Source organism: Otolemur garnettii, unplaced genomic scaffold (genome assembly GCF_000181295.1).
Source record: "Otolemur garnettii isolate 467f Iridium unplaced genomic scaffold, OtoGar3 scaffold00071, whole genome shotgun sequence".
Lineage (NCBI taxonomy): Eukaryota > Metazoa > Chordata > Mammalia > Primates > Galagidae > Otolemur > Otolemur garnettii.
Genome location: NW_003852466.1, coordinates 3,528,895 through 3,534,298, shown reverse-complemented (window position 1 = coordinate 3,534,298; position 5,404 = coordinate 3,528,895). Strand labels below are relative to the sequence as shown.

At 43.9% G+C, this 5,404-nt stretch overlaps 1 non-coding gene across 1 annotated transcript; it reads right to left on the bottom strand.

Moving 5' to 3' along the window:
- Positions 1 to 3,483: 3,483 nt before the first annotated feature.
- On the bottom strand, positions 3,484 to 3,672 carry LOC111726579. The gene has a single exon (XR_002774325.1). It is a non-coding gene; the product is annotated as a U2 spliceosomal RNA (small nuclear RNA).
- Positions 3,673 to 5,404: the final 1,732 nt, after the last annotated feature.

Sequence of the window (5,404 nt, the reverse complement as noted above, 5' to 3'; positions counted from 1 at the left end):
TTAGCCTCATCCTCTGCTGCCCTTTCTGCCTCCTTCCCCTTCAAATCTCTTGTCCTTCTCCTGTGTCCCTCGACCTACACGCTGGCCTGTGAGCATCCCTGCCCACAGTAACCCTTGCTGGCACTGTGCTCTTGGGTGGGGGATCACCCTCTGGTGGCTCTGGCAGCTTGAGGCTGATCCACAGCTTTGTCCACACTCTGTGAGAGCCCAAGTGATGCACTTGGCTTCTTCATTTCCTCACCTAGAAAACAAGGCTAAGAACAGGACCAGTGTTGTAAGGACTGGAGGATGACATGAGGTGACAGACGTTCGGCACAGCCAGGATTCACTGAGTTTTTCCTCTTACTGATTCTGTCATATTTGGAAGTCATTTGGGAGTCCTTCAAAGCCAGGAGATTGGCTTTGAGCTTCCTGTTTGGTCTCTGCAGGACGTGGCATGGGGCGAAGCATCTGGAGGTTAAATCCGTACCTGTCGTTGGCCTCTGCCCTGGAGTTTGATGGTTTTCTGTTAGACAACCTGCCTTTTCTGGTTATGGTCAGCGTGTCTCCACCGCTGCAAACCTGAGGCTGCCGCCTCCTCCCCATTCTACACACAGTCGGTGGCATGTTCATAAATGCTCACCGACCAGCTCAAAACAAAAAGCCCAAATTTGTGCATTTCTACAGTGTAAATAGTTTCACCATGGCCGATTTCTAACTGCCATTGTGACATGAACTGACTCCCAGAAGCCCTGACAGTTTTGCCGCCCTGACTCTCCTGAGCGGCTCAACGCTCTGATTGGCACATGCAACAAGAGCTCCTTAGATGTGGAGACCAGGCCCTGAGATGGTGCTGCCTGTAGGGTCAGAATTCACTGCTCGGGGCTGGTGTCCCAAGTGCCATTTAACTTTCAGGAGACCCTGAGTCTAGTTCAGTTTCCCATCCGACATGCACTCTGCCCATCTCCTGATAGCAAGGTGGGCAGAGGCATCAGGTCTGCTTTGCAATCCTGGGTGTCAGGGTGGGAAATGTCAAAATTGACCTGCTTTGCGACTATTTCAACAAAAGGAAGAATCTTCTTTGTCATATGGTGCATAAGACGGGTCAAATCAGCAATGGATTTCTTGGAATTCCGGTCTGTTTTTGCCATCATGAGCTGTTAAGTGAATAAGGGCAGTGTGGCAGTGTCCCCAGGGCCATTGCGTGTGGCTGCGTAGGCCGCACACAGCGCAGCTGTGGAGGTGCCTTTGTGTTGTCTGGGAGGGGCGTGGTGCATGGAGCTGCACAATGTGTTGTTACATGGATTTCTCACAATTCTCAGCAGAGAAGTGGACAACAAATTAGGCAGAAAAATCATCAGTGTCGGAAGTGTCTGATGAACATTAATAGAGCAGTTGCTCAGTTGGACAGAAAGGGGTCAACCCCTATTTAACCCTAGAACAGGTGAACCACTCTATCCAATTCAGCAAAGATTTGTGGAGTGGTGACCACATGTCAGAACCCTGCCAAGTGCACTATAACTTTATAATGCCAGCACAGAGTTACAGCTGCCCAGTCTCTAAAGTGGCACTCTGTTTGCCTCCTGTGGCTGAATCATGCACCTCCATGCATTCTGTCAGGCAGCCTTCTGGGTACAATAGGGATCGAGGGATGGTCCAGAGCATGGGCCACCCTCAGAGAGCTTCCTGCTGTGTCAGGAAGCTGGTTACTACTGCTGCACGCCCCCGAATGAGAGAAGCTGTCCTGTAGTGACATGCTGACACACAGAAGATATCGTATTTAGAAGCATGCTGCCCACTTTAAACGTGTTACTTTTGGAATATGAGCAATTTTTCTGATGTTGTTGCCATGGTCCAAATTGTGTTTGCATTTCTCTTTTGGAATTGCCTACAGAGGCCAAGACACATACTTGGGGACATTCATAGCAAATACAATTTTTACAAAGATGGACTTAGGGGGTAGTTCTTTGATTCATTCTTTCCCCCTAGCGCCTGTCTTACTTTATTATAGAGGCTGGAAAGCTAGACGTTCAATCCACTTTGTATGCAGGCAATGCAGGACTCACCAACAATTTATAGAGGGAGTTCCTGGGAAAGACCCTCTTCTCTAATTAAAAGGCAAAGCCTCTAGTGGATTAAGTTTTGGGCCCTTGGGGCCTTCTTCCACACCTGAGGAGAGGGTAAGGTGGGATGGTTAGCCAGGTTACAACTGTGAGCACACCTGGAGACTGCTCTACATCCTCAGGCTGGTTGGGGCAGAACCATCAGGGGAATTGGGACCCTGACAACTTCACAGAGTGCCTTCCTGGTCCTGGGTGACACGCTTCTGAATGCCCTGTTATATGAACAAAATACACCCTCGACTTACTCTGCATCCTGTCTGATGGTCTGTGACTTATAACTGAATGTATTCTGAGCAAAGTACTGAAGACAATTCCATAAGAGTTCTAAGCATGTCTTGAATCACAGCAGAATTACAGCAAAAATACTGGGGGTGGTCAGGGATTTGAGAAGTGGAGGTGAGATGGTAATTAACTTTTACTGAGGGTCTCCTTTGCACCAGGCACATTTCAAATAGGCTTTGACGATGTCAACAAGGAAAAAGGTGGAGCTGCAACCTAGGGTCTTCACAAGTCCCAGGGATCTCAGGGTGGGCATCTGTGTAGAGTGAGTGTGTGTGTGTGTGTGTGCAGGGGGATCAAGGCACTTTTCAGGTTGGGGGAGATACCCCCAGGAACAAGTGTAAGTATGGAAAACAGTAAGAAGATTGACCCGGCTGGAGCTTAGAATTTATTTTAGAAAGTACAGGAAGACAAATGTGGGCAGAAGGAAGCAGAGGCAGATTATGGAGGTCCGTGGATCTTAATCCTGTAACCAGACCCACTGGGTAGTGGAAAGCAGTTACATGTTTTTCAGAAGGGAAATGGAACCGTGTGCTTTTGCAAGGGTTATCTGGTACCAGTTCCCACTATAAATAAAAAAGGAAATAGACTTAATCAAAACCAGCCAAGGTTATTCTTTAGGGAGATATGTTTGCCAACATGCTATTTCTTAGATTGTAAACCCTGAACACCAGGGAAAATTTCTGTGCCTGCTTGATATAAAGTCCCCTGCTGCAAACTTTGGGCAGGTGAGGACAGTGTTTGTGACATAAAAAGAAGAGAAATTTGCTTCTTGCCTCCACGGACTGTTGACAACTTTGCATCTTTAGTGTTATTGTTTCTCAAGATTTGACAAAGGAGAGAAAATCATATTAACATCTAGGACGGGACAGCATTAGAAAATTCTTCGCTAATTTCAAATTGTGCATGACACAAAACAGCAGAAGATGGAGTGCAGTAGTCTTGAAGGCTGTTTGGCCCTGTAAGCTGCCTGCATCACTCAGTGTTCAGTGTACTGAGTATCAAGACAGTCTCCATCTAGTATAGCGGTAACGCTTAACAAAGCAGCCAAAAGTTAGCTGCTTAATAGGAGTTTAATGAAATAGCTTGATTCTTATTTTTATTCTTTTTTCCTCCCCTTATAAGAGATGTATTTAAGTTAGGAATTCACTAAGGTACTTTTTGGAGATTTTTGTCAGCATCATTATAGCATTTATCATAATCGAAATATAGAAGGGAGCTACTAAAAGACCAAAAAATCAAACTTGAACAGATACTACACTTGATCTTAGCCAAAAAGCCAAGAAGCAATAGGTCAAACTTGAAATTAAAATTGATAGTACGTGAATATAATGCTATTTTTATCCATAGATATTCAGAACTATCTGTTCAGTCATGTGATCTTTGCTGATTATAATACCTGGTCCCCATTTTCTTTTCCTGCATGTATGTTGTCTGTTAAGTCTAGATTTTGGATCCTGTGTAGCCATCTAGACCGTGGATCCTGGTTAGCCATCTAGACTGTGGGTCCTGGATTCAGCCATCTAGACTGTGGATCCTGGTTAGCCATCTAGACCGTGAATCCTGGTTAGCCATCTAGACCGTGGGTCTTGGGTTAGCCATCTAAACCATGGGTCCTGGGTTAGCCATCTAGACCATGAATCCTTGTTGGCCATCTAGACTGTGGATCCTGGTTAGCCATCTAGACCATGGATCCTGGGTTCAGCCATCTAGACCGTGGATCCTGGGTTCAGCCATCTAGACCGTGGATCCTGGGTTCAGCCATCTAGACCGTGGATCCTGGGTTAGCCATCTAGACCATGGATTCTGGTTAGCCATCTAGACCGTCGATCCTGGGTTTGATTCTCAGGACCTCCTCTTATCACTTTTCCCATCTGCAGTTAAAAGCCAGATGCCATTTAGGAAGAGCCATTGCAATTTTAATTGAAACAAAAAGTTTCCTTTGATTTCACGTAGTTCTCAACATCTTCAAAATTTATTATAATTTAAAATAAACTATAAATGACTCAATACTCAGTGTATTGTTTTGTTTATATGTATGAAATGATATATAAATAAATATAATAGTTTTTGTACTTAAGTAAAATATTATTAACTTAAAGATAAATAAATACAAATCTATGCCCCCAAGATATCAGAATAATTAACATACTACACTTATGCATTATTGCATATAAGAGCCATATATGATATTTTGTACATGTTTTTAGTATGGATCACCATTTTGGAAAAAATTAGTCATTATGAACAATGATGTACGTATTTTTAAAATATAAAAAAGTTAGCCAGACCTCCACCCCAGCTTCCTAGAGCAATTCTAGCCCTTGTGGAGGTCAAGGCAGGAGGATACCTTGACTCCACAAGTTAGAGGTTGTACCAACCAATGATGATACCACTGCACAGTAATCTGAGCAACAAAGTGAGACCATGTTTCAGAAAAATAAAATAAAAAAGAAAAAGATCCTTTTTTATCTCTGCAAGTCGGAACATCTAGGCAATTAACGTTTCACAAAAACTGAAAAATGGCTGTAGAGAATTTATAAAGTTTGTTAAGTGTTTAGTATTTTTAAGAAACATATTTCCAAACCTGAAGCTATCAGAGGCTTCTCTATTTTGCTATTAGTGTCTGAGACAGAGTAAAGCTCTAATTAGCTCTAGAGTCTAGAAGTTCCCACTTTTTATTACCTGGAACCACCTGCTCTGCTCTGGGAAGGCGAGTGAAGCTGCACACAGGAGTTAGTGCTGGGTGGGAGCCCCTCTGTAGCTTAGGAGGAGGCAACTCTTGGTTTTAAAGCAACATAGGACCCTCTTTGTTTAACCTAAAGAGACATGAAATGTCCATGAGACATCAGAGAGGACAGTTCTACTGTGATGATTGTGTCTCGGTGACAGTTATGCAGGCTGTTGCTTTCCAACAGGCATTTAAAATTTCATTCACATACTGTGATTACTTGCCCAGCAGGTACCCTCAACCATCCCTGTAGTCCGGTCTCTTTTTACTACCCTTGTTCATTTAAAGCAAT